The sequence below is a fragment of the Actinia tenebrosa genome, unplaced genomic scaffold, assembly GCF_029948245.1.
Source record: "Actinia tenebrosa isolate PJP-AT-01 unplaced genomic scaffold, QUT_ActTen_1.0 PGA_scaffold0__85_contigs__length_37466705, whole genome shotgun sequence".
Taxonomy (NCBI): Eukaryota; Metazoa; Cnidaria; class Anthozoa; order Actiniaria; family Actiniidae; genus Actinia; species Actinia tenebrosa.
In genome coordinates, this window is record NW_028292569.1 from 3399174 (window position 1) to 3417472 (window position 18299).

The 18299-nt window shown below is 37.6% G+C and overlaps 1 long non-coding RNA gene across 1 annotated transcript; it reads right to left on the reverse strand.

Moving 5' to 3' along the window:
* Positions 1 to 116: 116 nt before the first annotated feature.
* Positions 117 to 18062, reverse strand: LOC148913257 (uncharacterized). Its single transcript, XR_016119092.1, has 3 exons — positions 17946 to 18062; positions 12026 to 12069; positions 117 to 645 (listed from the first exon to the last, which is right to left on the reverse strand). It is a non-coding gene; the product is annotated as an uncharacterized LOC148913257 (long non-coding RNA).
* Positions 18063 to 18299: the final 237 nt, after the last annotated feature.

The following is an 18299-nucleotide window of genomic DNA, read 5'->3' on the forward strand; positions in this document are numbered from 1 at the left end:
AGGAAGTTTGCAGAGTTTTACCTTAGTGATAATAGACATTTATGTCTGAAGTGAAATAGATGCTTAAAGCTTAAAAGTGTTATTTGCATTTTGTAAAATAGGTGTGTAACCATAAAAAAATTATTTGAATTTGTATGGTGCTTGTTCTTGATTGAATGCGTTCAACAGTTTTACATTAATCGAGAGTGGAACGCAAACTATAGCATCTCTATGGCCATTATAAACACAGTAGAAGTAGTTTCATATTTAAGGGAAAGATTCGTTAGTAGACTAAATTATCACTCCTCCTCCTCCACTCCTATGCGCGCATTTTTAGTTGCATCATTCTTATCCAAAATAACGGTTATTGTAATGTGGATTTTAAATAAAGAGATTAAAAAAATGCTTGTATCACTCCACTATGTGTCTTTCTTCTCCTAAACCTTCTGTCGTGTTCTGCCAACCCCCGCGTGCTTTATGACTTCACATAGCTTGTACACGCATTTTCTTTTTCATCAATATTTGAACGGACATAAAAATCACTACTCACGTTTTCTCCATCCCCTGGAATATCCATCTCCGGGGGAAAAAGTTATTACTTGACATTCGTCTCCCTGGATGTTCGCTCCTGATAATGGCAGCGTCAGGACATGAAGCGATTTTCCTCTGAAATTAAAGAAAAATGCACGTGAAGACGAAAAAAGGATATCAAACATGCTCCAAGGTTTTTTTGCAATCTCAATCCTTGATGAATTGGCATATAAAAAAACAGGTTTGCCGATTCCGACTCAGTTGTAAAGAAACTTGACGTGTTTGCAATTGTCTTTCTTAGGCACAGGATATACGAAGGTTTCTCTCGAAGGCAGGATATGCTAGAAAAATTGTTCATACAGGATTACATACTGCCAGCCACGTATTAAATGTCTGGCATTTCTTAATTTTCAACGATTTGTCAATTAAACAGGATCGAAATTGATTGAAAGTTTAAACAACAAAAAACCTGCAAAAAAAGATTTTTAGTAGGCATAAGCTTCCGGTCACCCATCCAGGTACTAACTTGCCTTAACCGGACATGACCCAGTGTCATTGAAGCCCAAGTTTTTACCACTGGACCACGGTTCCAGGTTAATCAGCATAACAATGCCGTTAAAACAATGCACAAGACAGACTACAGTTTTGACATCAAATTTTCAACCGATTCCGTGCGTGGCAGAGATGCAAGGGATTAACCGATATGGTCTGGGGGCCGGCTGGTCTCTCCCCTGATCCTCCGGCTAGAACATTTTCTTGCGTAATTCGTGCACATAGGGGCAGAAGGACTTAATCATCGTCAGGTCCGAAGTCCATACGACGCCTCAGCTCTGCGGATGTCTCGGGGGTATGGCACATTAGAATCGATTTTTTTTAAATTTCTGTTGTTGAACTTAGGTTGAAATGCCACTTTTTGAAAGATATGTTTTTTCTTTTTGTCTAATAATTATTTTCTAATACCATCTACGCGGAGAATTCATTTGTGAGGGTATTAAGCTTCATACTTTCGACAGCATAACATAGGTTAATGCCATCAAGAAGCAGGATTTATTTATTTGTCCTTTGATGCCGGAACAAACATATTTAAGGGTATTGTTGATCGTATTTAAGAATATCCTCCTTTAAAATGACCGTATTTAAGAGTATCTTTTTTCAAATGACTATATTTAAGGGACTCGTTTTTTAAAATGACTATATTTAAGGGTATGCTTTACCATATTTAAGAATATCCTTGACCGTATTTAAGAGTATCCTTGACCGTATTTAAGAATATCCGTTTTTCAAATGACCATATTTAAGAGTTTTTTTTTTTAAATGACTATATTTAACTGAGGGTATCCTTTACTACATTTAAGAGTATCCTTTTTCGCATGACCGTATTAAAGGGTATGCTTGACAAAATTTAAGGGTATCCTTGACCATATTTAAGAGCATCCTTTTTTCATATGACCGTATTTAAGGGTACCCTTTCCAAAGGATACTATTATATATTTTATATTATATATGTTATAAAGGATATTTAGTTTAGGAGTGCAATGATTAAAAACTTGAGTTTTTCAATTTCGTACAGACTCTACGGTTTATGATTTTTTCAAATTACAAGTAGAAGGATTTGAAAAAAATGGCTTGCGAATAGTTTTTAAACGTAAAGCATCCAAGATACATATAATGACTATATCCCGGGCGGAGAAGGACCCCCATAAAATACAGTAAATGTATGTAATTTGGTCTGTGAGGGGACCTTGAGACGCACTCTACGCCCGCGATGTAGTCTTCTTCTCAAAACGCAACATTCATTCACAAGACAAGTCTGTTATTCTTTATCCTTCTAGTTGGTTGTATCATAAAGCAATAGTACACGAATCCGAGGATAATGAGGATGTATTTCTAACCGCTACAGTCATCATGGACGAAGCGACGAACGACAAGTTTGAGAAGAAGTTTGCAGACATTTTATCTCGATAATAGACATTTATGTCTGAAGTGAAATAGATGCTTAAAGCTTTAAAATGTATCAGCATTCTATTAGAAAAGGTGTGTGAACATAAAAAACTACATTGAAGAAGTTTGCAGACATTTTATCTTTGATAATAGACATTTATGTCTGAAGTGAAATAGATGCTTAAAGCTTTAAAATACTATGGGCAGAATGAGGCGACATCATCCGGGATATTATCATACCATACGCGCCAAATTCAAACCGTGTAATGAGATGCAAATTAGCCTCTACAAAGAACTTTCCTTGGAAAAACTCAAAACCCAACTTAATAAAATCCTAAATTGAAGAATCTAAAACTTACATCGATTAGGTTTCATCTGGATTTTGTTGCTGAAATACCAAACAACAATTCTAGCTTTCAGCAAGAGTATTTCTGTATTTTTTTCCCATGTAAAAATACGCTTTTTAATAAGCACTTTTTAAAAAGACTTGTATGGGAAACATGGTTGTTCATATTAGGGAGGTCTAAATTCTCTTCGAATCTCGAAAATATCAATTAGGTTTCATCGGGAAATGTTTGTTTGATCATTAAACCTTTTTTCATAGATACATTTTACTATCATTTGATAAATATATCTTTGGTAAAAATGACAGTTTTTATAACCCATGTTGAAAACCTTGACTTTTGCATATTTAGTGTAGAAATAAAGATCAAAGCTACCGAAAGCTCCGCCCCTTAGGACAACAACACGGATTAACATAAACACACGACACGACGGTCGGTTAGAACTAGTTCACACGCTTCAAAAGGACGTTCGGTTAACACTAGTTCACATGCTTCAAAAGGACGATCGGTTAGCACTAGTTCACACGCTTCAAAAGGACGGTCGGTTACCACTGGTTCACACGCTTCAAAAGGACGGTCGGTTACCACTAGTTCACACGCTTCAAAAGGACAGTCGGTTATCACTAGTTCACAATCTTTAAAAGGACGGTCGGTTAGAAGTAGTTCACACGCTTCAAAAGGACGGTCAGTTAGCACTAGTTCACACGTTTCAAAAGGACGGTCGGTTAGAACTAGTTCACACGCTTCAAAAGGACGGTCGGTTACCACTAGTTCATACGCTTCAAAAGGACAGTCGGTTATCACTAGTTCACAATCTTTAAAAGGACGGTCGGTTAGAAGTAGTTCACACGCTTCAAAAGGACGGTCGGTTAGAACTAGTTCACACGCTTCACAAGGACGGTCGGTTAGACCTAGTTCACACGCTTCAAAAGGACGGTCGGTTAGAACTAGTTCACACGCTTCAAAAGGACGGTCGGTTAGCACTAGTTCACACGCTTCAAAAGGACGGTCGGTTAGAACTAGTTTACACGCTTCAAAAGAACGGTTAGCGCTAGTTCACACGCTTCTAAAGGACGGTCGGTTAGAACTAGTTTACACGCTTCAAAAGAACGGTTAGCGCTAGTTCACACGCTTCTAAAGGACGGTCGGTTACCACTAGTTCATACGCTTCAAAAGGACAGTCGGTTATCACTAGTTCACAATCTTTAAAAGGACGGTCGGTTAGAAGTAGTTCACACGCTTCACAAGGACGGTCGGTTAGAACTAGTTCACACGCTTCACAAGGACGGTCGGTTAGGACTAGTTCACACGCTTCACAAGGACGGTCGGTTAGAACTAGTTCACACGCTTCAAAAGGACGGTCGGTTAGCACTAGCTCACACGCTTCGAAAGGACGGTCGGTTAGAACTAGTTTACACGCTTCAAAAGAACGGTTAGCGCTAGTTCATAAGGCTTGTTGTGACCGTCTTTTTAAGCTTATGCTGTTTAAACTGGAACTGTGGTCCAGTGGTAAAAACTTGGGCTTCAATGACACTGGGTCATGTCCGGTTAAGGCAAGTTAGTACCTGGATGGGTGACCGGAAGCTTATGCCTACTAAAAATCTTTTTTGCATCAAAAGGCCTATCAGCATTTTATCAGGTGTGTGACCATGAAAAACTACATTGAGTTTATTTGGTGCTTGTTTTTGATTGAACGCCTTCAACAGTTAAACGTAAGTCGAGAGTGGAACGCAAACTATGGCATCTGTATGGCCATGAATACAGTGGAAGATCGCATAGTAATATTACTTGCAATGGTAATATTCATTTGTAGATTACATTATTAGTTTCGTTGGTGATTTTATCGACCTCAACTTAGCGACATATGAAGCATATTTCTGTAAGAGAAAAAGGCTTGCGAATGGTTTTTAAACGTAAAGCATCCAAGATACATATGATGACTATATTCCGGGCGGAGAAGGACCCCCATAAAATACAGTAAATGTATGTAATTTGGTCTGTGAGGGGGCCTTGAGACGCACTCTACGCCCGCGATGTAGTCTTATTCTCAAAACGCAACATTCATTCACAAGACAAGCCTGTTATTCTCTATCCTTCTAGTTGGTTGTATCATAAAGCAATAGTACACGAATCCGAGGCTAATGAGAATGGATTTCTAAGCGCTACAGTCATCATGGACGAAAAGACGAACAGTCACGAAGCTTGAGCGGAAGAAGTTTGGAGACATTTTATCTCGATAATAGTTTTCTATAAAGAGTGAAGATTAACGTCCTGTACCAGGAAAACTGCATTGAACCATTAGCAGAGCATGTTGTTACTGAGAAACCATCATTTATAGACAGTTGGGGTTCATTCCTGAGCCACTTCGGCAAAATGTTTAAGGAATAAAACCTATAAGGGTCTGCAAAACGGGTATAAAACGAAATGCGGAACTCTAAATAATAATACTCCTAGTGCACGAGTAATCAGGGCCGTAGTCACAAATTTCTAATTGGTTCGGTTTTTGACGGCTTTCGGTTTTTCTTATATATTTTATTCCATTTTTCTAATATATATTTTTTCCCCCGAAAGTTGGTTCGGTTGAAACCGGACCATCCGTACCGGTGGCTACGGCCCTGGTAACAAAACAGAATCAAACGTCTGTGAATAAACGTAACGCACGTGAGGATGAACACCTGAGTTGTAAAACAAAACTCTGTCGCACGTTTTGCATAAATAAAACTAGCATGGCGATACACTGAAAATAAAAACGCTTACAGAACGAATTATATTTGAGGGCGAAAGAAACGGTGAAACAAGAATGCTAATAATCCCGTAATAATGCATTAGTGAAAATGTACACGAATGTTATGGCGTAAAATTCTCAACCTTGCAGCAACCAAAACGCGTGCAAGAAAGAACCACGAACGCATATTTATACGTTTTTAAACCAATTATTAACACTATTAAACCCTTAACGAGAGCTTTACATGGAAATAATAAAGGAAATAGCAACACAATCCTTACTCATTTGTCGATTCTTCTTACAGGCTGTAGAAGGTTCTCTGAATTCAAACCTTAGATTTGGTAAAGCCGGACGGCATTCGGAATAATTCCGAGTCGCAGCAGGTTTGAATTGGAATGACTGATATGCTAATCAGTTCTCATACATTTATACCAAAGAGACATTTATTTTTAAAGTAAATTCCAAACATATATATATTAGCATTTAAAAAAATAAAAGTGCAACCACGAAAACCAGTAAGAGAGCTATCAATATCGGTATAATATGATTATTGTCTTGACAAAAACGCATAGCTTTTCGATGATAAAAAGTTAAGGTCCTTTCAGTGGATGTGAAATAGTCATGGTCTTATGGAGTTCACATCCAGTGAAAGGACCTTTTCGATTATGAAAATGGTCCTTTCAGTGGATGTGAAATAGTCATGGTCTAATGGAGTTCATATCCAGCGAAAGGACCTTTTCGATTATGAAAATGGTCCTTTCAGTGGATGTGAAATAGTCATGGTCTAATGGAGTTCATATCCAGCGAAAGGACCTTTTCGATTATGAAAATGGTCCTTTCAGTGGATGTTTCCTTTTATCTATTTTTTCTATTGTTATGATTTTTTGTTTTGAACGCAATACTCTTACGAAATTTTCCTATAAAGAACAAATCTCATTGTTTGAAAGATGACCACGTGACACTTGTTAAATCTAAATGTATCCTCGACCGGGAAATAAGTTACTTATTATATATTACTCTGGCTTAAACGGCAGTGACGGAACTAAAATCCCCTCCGAACGCGCAAGTGTGCGTTATCTCGTTCGCTATGTAAGTATAAACCATTATTCCGCAAGTCAAGCTTGATTAAGGGATACTCCTAAATCGTATTAAGGAATACTCCTAAATAAGATAAGGGATACTCGTAAATCACGTTAAGGAAAACTCCTAATTAAGGTAAGTAATACTCCTAAATCAGGTTAAGAGATACTCTTAAATCAGGTTAAGGGTTATTTTAAATACACTCCTAAGTCACGCGGGGGAAAGAAATTTTTAGCTTGTTGTATCGCACTTAAATTTAGTTTAGGACTGCATTACTCAAAAACTTGAGTTTTTCACTTTCGTACAGACTCTACGGTTTATGATTGTTTCAAACTACAAATAGAAGGATTTGAAAAGAAAAGGCTTGCGAATGGTTTTTAAAGGTAAAGCATCCAAGATACATATGATGACTATATCCCGGGCGGAGAAGGACCTCCATAAAATACAGTAAATGTATGTTATTTGGACTGTGAGGGGGCCTTGAGACGCACTCTACGCCCGCGATGTAGTCTTATTCTCAAAACGCAACATTCATTCACAAGACAAGTCTGTTATTCTTTATCCTTCTAGTTGGTTGTATCATCAAGCAATAGTACACGAATCCGAGGCTAATGAAGATGGCTTTCTAACCGCTAAAGTCATCATGGACGAAGCGACGAACAACAAGTTTGAGAAGAAGTTTTCAGACATTTTATCTCGATAATAGACATTTATGCCTGAAGTGAAATAGATGCTTAAAGCTTAAAATTGTGTTTGCATTTTGTAAATTAGGTGTGTAATCATAAAAAAATTATTTGAATTTGTATGTGCTTGTTCTTGATGGAATGCTTTCAACAGTTTTACACTCAAATGGCAAAAGTATTATTTAGTTAACTAAAATCAAAAAAATAAAAACCCCAAAAAAAAAAAAGAAAAGAACCAAAAATAGCATCAAATATTCTAAAAATAGCATGAAAGAATGTTTGTCGACCCACGCTATAGAATATAACATTGACCCTCATGATTGTCCAAACGCGTTATAGATTGTCAATGGTTATGCTAATAGCACTAATGAATTTTCACTTTTGGGTAAATGATTGTCCATAAATGCAATTGTTTGTCATTTGGTGTTATTGAAGTTGAACTTCGCGCACAAGAAAATACATTCCGCGCATATGAATGTACGAACGCGCTATTGATTGTCCAATGATGCCCATGAATGTACACGCATATTCAAATATCGTTATTGAAAGTTGATCCGCGCTAATGATGTTACTTGTGGTGTTGATGAAAGTACATTACACGTTATTGATACAACTATTAGCACAAATGAATGTACATTTTCTGTTAATGAACAGCAAAAGGTGTAATACTATGTCATATTATACACTTGGACTGCAAGTATACCACACTAATACTATGTCATATTATGCACCTGGTTTGCAGGTACACCACACTAATATTAGTCATATCATACACCTGGACTGCAAGTATACCACACTAATACTCTGTGATATTATGCACCTGGTTTGAAGGTTTACCACACTAATACTCTGTCATATCATACACCTGGACTGCAAGTATACCACACTAATACTCTGTCATATTATACACCTGGACTACAAGTATACCACACTAATACTTTGTCATATTATGCACGTGGTTTGCAAGTATACTACACTAATACTCTGTCATATTATACACCTGGACTACAAGTATACCACACTAATACTCTGTCATATTATACACCTGGACTACAAGTATACCACACTAATACCATGTCATATTATACACCTGGACTACAAGTATACCACACTAATACCATGTCATATTATACACCTGGACTACAAGTATAACACATTAATACCATGTCATATTATTCACCTGGTTTGCAAGTATACCAAACTAATACTATGTCATATCATACACCTGGACAGCAAGTATACAACTCTAATACTCTGTCATATCATACATCTGGACTGCAAGTATACCACAATAATACTCTGTCATATTATACACCTGGACTACAAGTATACCAAACCAATACTCTGTCATATTATACATCTGTACTACAAGTATACCACACTAATACCATGTCATATTATACACCTGGACTACAAGTATACCACACTAATACCATGTCATATTATACACCTGGACTATAAGTATACCACACTAATACTAGTCATATCATACACCTGGACTGCAGGTATACCACACTAATACTCTGTCATATTATACACCTGGACTGCAAGTATACCACACTAATACTCTGTCATATTATACACCTGGAGTACAAGTATACCACACTAATACTCTGTCATATTATATACCTGGACTACAAGTATACCACACTAATACCATGTCATATTATACACCTGGACTACAAGTATACCACACTAATACCATGTCATATTATTCACCTGGACTACAAGTATACCACACTAATACCATGTCATATTATTCACCTGGTTTGCAAGTATACCAAACTAATACTATGTCATATCATACACCTGGACAGCAAGTATACAACACTAATACTCTGTCATATCATACATCTGGACTGCAAGTATACCACAATAATACTCTGTCATATTATACACCTGGAGTACAAGTATACCAAACCAATACTCTGTCATATTATACATCTGTACTACAAGTATACCACACTAATACCATGTCATATTATACACCTGGACTACAAGTATACCACACTAATACCATGTCATATTATACACCTGGACTATAAGTATACCACACTAATACCATGTCATATTACACACCTGGACTACAAGTATACCACAAAAATACTCTGTCATATTATATACCTGGACTATAAGTATACCACACTAATACCATGTCATATCATACACCTGAACTGCAAGTATACTACTCTAATACTCTGTCATATTATACACCTGGACTACAAGTATACCAAACCAATACTCTGTCATATTATACATCTGTACTACAAGTATACCACACTAATACCATGTCATATTACACACCTGGACTACAAGTATACCACACTAATACCATGTCATATTATACACCTGGACTATAAGTATACCACACTAATACCATGTCATATTACACACCTGGACTACAAGTATACCACAAAAATACTCTGTCATATTATATACCTGGACTATAAGTATACCACACTAATACCATGTCATATCATACACCTGAACTGCAAGTATACTACTCTAATACTCTGTCATATTATACACCTGGACTACAAGTATAACACACTAATACTCTGTCATATTATACACCTTGACTACAAGTATACCACACTAATACCATGTCATATTATACACCTGGACTATAAGTATACCACACTAATACCATGTCATATTACACACCTGGACTACAAGTATACCACAAAAATACTCTGTCATATTATATACCTGGACTATAAGTATACCACACTAATACCATGTCATATAATACACCTGAACTGCAAGTATACTACTCTAATACTCTGTCATATTATACACCTGGACTACAAGTATACCAAACCAATACTCTGTCATATTATACATCTGTACTACAAGTATACCACACTAATACCATGTCATATTATACACCTGGACTACAAGTATACCACACTAATACCATGTCATATTATACACCTGGACTAAAAGTATACCACACTAATACCATGTCATATTACACACCTGGACTACAAGTATACCACAAAAATACTCTGTCATATTATATACCTGGACTATAAGTATACCACACTAATACCATGTCATATCATACACCTGAACTGCAAGTATACTACTCTAATACTCTGTCATATTATACACCTGGACTACAAGTATAACACACTAATACTCTGTCATATTATACACCTTGACTACAAGTATACCACACTAATACTCTGTCATATTATGCACCTGGTTTGCAAGTATACCACACTAATACTCTGTCATATCATACACCTGTACTGCAAGTATACCACGGTAATACTATGTCATATTATACACCTGGACTGCAAGTATACCATACTAATACTATGTCATATTATGCACCTAGACTACAAGTATATTACTCTAATACTATGTCATATTATACACCTGGACTGAAAGAAAGAAAGAAAGAAAGAAAGAAAGAAAGAAAGAAAGAAAGAAAGAAAGAACGAACCATCGATTAAAAAAAAAAAAGCGATTCTACTTTGCCATACCCCCGAGACATCCGCAGAGCTGAGGCGTCGTATGGACTTCGGACCTGACGGCGATTAAATCCTTCTGCCCTTGGGTGCACGAATTACGCAAGAAAATGTTCTAGCCGAAGCATCAGGGGAGAGACCAGCCGGCCCCCAGACCATATCGGCTAATCCCTTGCATCTCTGCCACGCACGGAATCGGTTGATAGTACAATGTTAAAAAGTCTAGTCTATTCGGTGCATTCTTTGCAAGGCTATTGTTATGCTGATTTGTCTAGAACCGTGGTCCAGTGGAAAAAACTTGGGCTTTCATTTCATGGCACTGAGTCAAGTCCGGTTGAAGAAGTTCGTACGTGGATGGGTGACCAGAAACTGATGCTTATTAAAAACATTTTGCCCCGTAACTTAAAATCGGTTACAATCCATTTTTGTTTAAAAATCTCCGGAAAATGTGCTGAAAATCACAAATCCCACACAGAAACAAAAATACGCCACAAACCGGGAATTTGAAAATGGAAAAAAATTTGAAAATGTTAAGAATCCTCGCTTCTAGACGAAACCCCAAAATGGCGAAAAACACGTTATCCGAAAAACCGCGTATGCAAAACTTTCCGAATCAAAATATATCCCACACCTCCTTCAATGATACGTTTTATTCAGCTTGAACAGATTTTGTTTCTTTGAGGTTTCTAGATTGACATCGAGAATTCAACAAATTTCAGAACTATTTCACTTCATCCATGATCATAGTAAATATTTGCCACTTTAAAAAATGACATAGAATAACTGTTATAAATTTATTAGCGTTCTGGACTCAGTTGTACGAAAAGTGGATAGCGCTTTCCGATGGATAAATCCTTATCCGGTGGATAAGTCGATTTACAAAATGAACCAAGTTGAATAGAGAAAATCCAGGTTAAAAGTTATGCAAATGAGGACGAGTGCATTGATAGTTTTCACGGCCGCCATGTTGGATGAATTTAACAAAAGATTCGTCATTGGTCTGTTTTGTTATATCCTCCAACATGACCGCCGTGTCTTTTATTACATTCTCTTGAAAATGATTGAAAACCAGCAATATCAGATATAAAACCTCCTTCGTGAAGGGGGGGGGGGGGGGGGGGGAACGTTGACTTGACATAGTACATGTGACCTATTATTATTATTATTATTATTATTATTATTATTGTAAAATTCATTAATAAATAAGCACAGTACTAGTATACATCGATTTCACGTTACGTTATCTGGTACATCATTACGTCATACCTGTCCACCAGCATGGCCACCATCCGTGTCTTTGTCTTTTGATCCTGTTGGGAATGGTTGAAAACCTCCAATTATTTACATCAAGACCCGTCATATTAACACACCCTGACTCCTATGTTCCCATTATACAGTAAGCATTCAAACTATTGTCCAACATATTCTCTATCAAAATAAAATGAAGAAAAATTGCTTCAAAATGTTCTGTTAATGTAACCAATTTTAAACATGACTTCGATCAAGCAAGAACACATATGACAGCTAAAAAAACCCTTGATAATGAGTGATTCTCTTTGGTTTATGCCAAATCACAAGATGTTCAGGCAATAAAAAACGTACTGTACCAAACGACGTGACGTCCGGCTCCGCGCAAACTGTCGTTTGTCACGCCATCAGCTCACATAATCCGCTTTGACAGGTTTGATCTCTGCTTATTTACAAAGTAATGCAAACTTTCAAGCATACTTAGTATGTGAACATACTATGTGATAAGCTGGATACCACTAGTGAGGAATAGTAACGTTTATCACGTCACACGCTTCAAAAGGACGGTCGGTTAGCACAAGTTCACACGCTTCAAAAGAACGGTCGGTTAGCACTAGTTCACACGCTTCAAAAGGACGGTCGGTTAGCACTAGTTCACACGCTTCAAAAGAACGGTCGGTTAGCACTAGTTCACACGCTTCAAAAGGACGGTCGGTTACCACTAGTTCGCACGCTTCAAAAGGACGGTCGGTTACCACTAGTTCACACGCTTCAAAAGAACGGTCGGTTACCACTAGTTCACACGCTTCAAAAGAACGGTGGTTTGGAATAGTTCACACGCTTCAAAAGGACGGTCGGTTACCACTAGTTCATACGCTTCAAAAGGACGGTCGGTTACCACTAGTTCACACGCTTCAAAATAACGGTCGGTTAGCACTAGTTCACACGCTTCAAAAGGACGGTCGGTTAGCACTAGTTCACACGCTTCAAAAGGACGGTCGGTTACCACTAGTTCGCACGCTTCTAAAGGACGGTCGGTTACCACTAGTTCACACGCTTCAAAAGGACGGTCGGTTAGCACTAGTTCACACGCTTCAAAAGAACGGTCGGTTAGCACTAGTTCACACGCTTCAAAAGGACGGTCGGTTACCACTAGTTCACACGCTTCAAAAGGACGGTCGGTTAGCACTAGTTCACACGCTTCAAAAGAACGGTCGGTTAGCAATAGTTCACACGCTTCAAAAGGACGGTCGGTTACCACTAGTTCACACGCTTCAAAAGGACGGTCGGTTAGCACTAGTTCACACGCTTCAAAAGAACGGTCGGTTAGCACTAGTTCACACGCTTCAAAAGGACGATCGGTTAGCACTAGTTCACACGCTTCAAAAGGACGGTCGGTTAGCACTAGTTCACACGCTTCAAAAGGACGGTCGGTTAGAACTAGTTCACACGCTTCAAAAGAACGGTCGGTTAGAACTAGTTCACACGCTTCAAAAGAACGGTCGGTTAGCACTAGTTCACACGCTTCAAAAGGACGGTCGGTTAGAACTAGTTCACACGCTGCTAAAGGACGGTCGGTTTGAACTAGTTCAGACGCTTCAAAAGAACGGTCGGTTAGCAATAGTTTCACGCTTCAAAAGGGGGTGAACGGAAGCTTAAGTGGAAGATCCCATAGTAATATATTACTTTCAAAGGAAATATTCATTCGTAGATTATACCATTATTCCGCAAGTCATGCTTGATTAAGAGATACTACTAAATCATGTTGAGGAATTATTCTAAATGAGTAAGTAATAGTCCTAAATCAGGTTAAGGGATACTCTGAAATCAGGTATGGGATACTCAAATTCAGGTAGGGGATACTCTGAAATCAGATGGGAGACAAGTTCCTAATTCAGGTAGGGGATACTCTGACATCAGTTAGGGCAAACTCTTAAATCAGGTTAAGGGATATTTTAAATCAGGTAGGGGATTCTGTAAAATCAGATAGGGGACAAGTTCCTAAATCAGGTAGGGGATACTCGAAAATCAGGTTAAGGAATACTTCGAAATAAATAAACTCCTAAGTCAAGCGGGGGAAAGAAATTTTTAGCTTGTCGTATCGCACTGAAATTTAGTTTAGGCCGTTGCATTAATCAAAAACATGAGTTTTTCACTTTCATATCTACTCTACGGTTTATGTTTTTTTCAAACTACAAGTAGAAGGATTGGGAAAAAAGGCTTGCGAATGGTTTTTAAACGTAAAGCATCCAGGATACATATGATGACTATATCCCGGGCGGAGAAGGACCCCCATAAAATGCAGTAAATGTATGCAATTTGGTCTGTGAGGGGGCCGTGAGATGCACTCTATACGCCCGAGATGTAGTCTTATTATCAAAACGCAACATTCATTCAAAAGTCAAGCCTGTTATTCTTTATCCTTCTAGTTGGTTGTATTATAAGGCAATAGTACACGAATCCGAGGATGAGGATGGATTTCTAACCGCTATAGTCATCATGGACGAAGCGACGAACAACAAGTTTGAGAAGAGGTTTGCAGAGTTTTACCTTAATAATAGACATTTATGTCTGAAGTGAAATAGATGCTTAAAGCTTTAAAATGTATCAGCATTCTATTAAAAAAAGGTGTGTGACAATAAAAAACTTCATTGAGTTTATTTGGTGCTTATTCTGGATTGAACGCCTTAAATAGTTAGACATAAGTTGAGAGTGGAACGCAAACTATGGCATCTGTATGGCCATGAATACAGTGGAAGATCCCATAGTAATAATACTTTCAAAGCAAATCTTCATTTCTAGATTAAATTATTAGTTTCGTTGGTGATTTTATCGACCTCAACTTAGCGACATATAAAGCATATCTCTGTAAAAAATATTATGGCGAAGACCATTCCCAATCTTTCCCCTCCACTCCTATGATGGGGCACATCACAACGTTGACGCAACTTAAATCACCACGGAACGCGCAAGTGTGCGTTATCTCGTTCGCTATGTAAATGATACCATAATTCGGCAAGTCAAGCTTGATTAAGGGATACTCGTAAATCACGTTAAGGAATACTCGTAAATCAGGTAAGTAATAGTCCTAAATCAGGTTAAGGGATACTCTGAAATCAGTTAAGGGATATTTTACATCAGTTAGGGGAAACTCCTTAATCAGGTTAAGGGATTAAATCAGGCAGGGATACTCAAATTCAAGTAGGAAAATCTGCAAAATCAGATAGGGGACAAGTTCCTAAATCAGGTAGGGGATACTCGAAAATCAGGTTAAGGGACACTTCAAAAATAATAAACTTCTATAAGTCAGGCGCGGGGGAAAGAATATTTTAGCTTGTCGTATCGCACTGAAATTTTTGTTGAGGTCGTTGCATTAATCAAAAACATGAGTTTTTCACTTTCGTATATACTCTACAGATTATGATTTTTTCAAACTACAAGTAGAAGGATTGGGGAAAAAAGCCTTGCGAATGGTTTTTAAACGTAAAGCATCCAGGATACATATGATGACTATATCCCGGGCGGAGAAGGACCCCTATAAAATACAGTAAATGTATGTAATTTGGTCTGTTGAGGGGGCCTTGAGAAGCACTCTACGCCCGCGATGTAGTCTTATTCTCAAAACGCAACATTCATTCACAAGACAAGCCTGTTATTCTTTATCCTTCTAGTTGGTTGTATCATAAAGCAATAGTACACGAATCCGAGGATAATGAGGATGGATTTCTAACCGCTACAGTCATCATGGACGAAGCGACGAACAACAAGTTTGAGAAGAAGTTTGCAGACATTTTATCTTTGATAATAGACATTTATGTCTGAAGTGAAATAGATGCTTAAAGCTTTAAAATGGATCAGCATTTTATAAAAAAGGTGTGTGACCGTAAAAAACTACATTGAGTTTATTTCGTGCCTATTCTTGATTGAACGCCTTCAATAGTTAAACATACTTCGAGAGTGGAACGCAAACTATGGCATCTATATAGCCATGAATACAGTGCAAGATCACATAGTAATATTACTTTCAAAGCAAATATTCATTTGTAGATCAAATTATTAGTTTCGTTTAGTGATTTTATCGACCTCAACTTAGCGACATATGAAGCATATTTCTGTACAAAATATTATGGCTAAGACCATTCCCAATCCTTCCCCTCCACTCCTATGATGGGGCGCATCACGACAGTGACGCAACTTAAATCACCACGGAACGCGCAAGTGTGCGTTATCTCGTTTGCTATGTAAGTGATACCATTATTCCGCAAGTCAAGCTGGATTAAAGTATACTCCTAAATCATGTTAAGGACTACTCTTAAATCAGGTTAAGGGATACTCTGAAATCAGGTATGGGATACTCAAATTCAGGTAGGGGATACTCTGAAATCAGATGGGAGACAAGTTCCTAAATCACTGAGGTAGGGGATACTCTGACATCAGTTAGGGCAAACTCCTAAATCAGGTTAAGGGATATTTTAAATCAGGTAGGGGATACTCAAATTCAGGTAGGGGATTCTGCAAAATCAGATAGGGGACAAGTTCCTAAATCAGGTAGGGGATACTCGAAAATCAGGTTAAAGGATACTACAAAATAAATAAACTCCTAAGTCAAGCGGGGGAAAGAAATTTTTAGCTTGTTGTATCGCACTGAAAATTAGTTTAGGACTGCATTACTCAAAAACTTGAGTTTTTCACTTTCGTACAGACTCTACGGTTTATGATTGTTTCAAACTACAAATAGAAGGATTTGAAAAGAAAAGGCTTGCGAATGGTTTTTAAAGGTAAAGCATCCAAGATACATATGATGACTATATCCCGGGCGGAGAAGGACCTCCATAAAATACAGTAAATGTATGTTATTTGGACTGTGAGGGGGCCTTGAGACGCACTCTACGCCCGCGATGTAGTCTTATTCTCAAAACGCAACATTCATTCACAAGACAAGTCTGTTATTCTTTATCCTTCTAGTTGGTTGTATCATCAAGCAATAGTACACGAATCCGAGGCTAATGAAGATGGCTTTCTAACCGCTAAAGTCATCATGGACGAAGCGACGAACAACAAGTTTGAGAAGAAGTTTGCAGACATTTTATCTCGATAATAGACATTTATGTCTGAAGTGAAATAGATGCTTAAAGCTTAAAATTGTGTTTGCATTTTGTAAATTAGGTGTGTAATCATAAAAAAATTATTTGAATTTGTATGTGCTTGTTGTTGATGGAATGCTTTCAACAGTTTTACACTCAAATGGCAAAAGTATTATTTAGTTAACTAAAATCAAAAAAATAAAAACCAAAAAAAAAAAAAAAAAAAAAAAAGAACCAAAGATGGCATCAGATATTCTAAAAATAGAATGAAAGAGTGCTCATGAAGGGGTGCGGGGAATCCTTTTCTTAGTTTATTTTCTCTTGCTTAAACTTAGTGCCTTTTTTACCAACACATTCTGATATACTACAGTATACCTCTAATCTTCAAAGAGTGACTAGTCTTATCAGCTCTGTTCAGTTCAGAAGAAGCCCTAAACGAAATGGTTCTTCATATCGGAACACAAAAGATAAATATATATAGAAAAGTTGTCATATCACCTGATGGTCTACAGCTCAGGGATGCGGGCCGATCCCTGTGGTGCGGTGATGGTAAGGTCACTGTAATGAATATTGACGACAACCTTTAAACCAATTCCAGCGCACAAGACCCGATCATTAATCATTGCACTTAGATACTCTAACACGGCACACTCACAGCCAAGGCACGTCCGTGGATTTTTACTGCTTTACAGACTTTGCGCTACAAAGTAGGCCCTGGAAGGATTCTTCTGTATCTTGAGTGTTTAACAGCCACATACGGAATCTACCCTTTATGATTATATATCAAGGTTTCTCCCATATAAAGTTGTCGTTTTTGTGGCTATCATTTCTATATCCATATTTGGTAAGCTTACCTTGTTTGGAAGTAAACCCAGATTTCTTTTTGGGGATTTTTTTACCATTTAAAGCTTTATAATGTCGAAAATATGAATCAAAACTGCAGATATTATAGCAAAGAAATACTTAAAATTGTCAACCATCTTGAATCTAGCTTAGAAACCTGGTCTTTTACAAAGGAAGCCCAGAAATCGAAGGAAGCCCAAAACGTCTAAAGCAACAGGTATCCCATGAAAACGACAATTATAAGTGGTTCATACTGGAAATGATAGTAATTGTAAAAAATGGCTTCCAAATGGGTTTTAAACGTAAAGCATCCAAGATACATATGATGACTATATCCCGGGCGGAGAAGGACCCCCATAAAATAC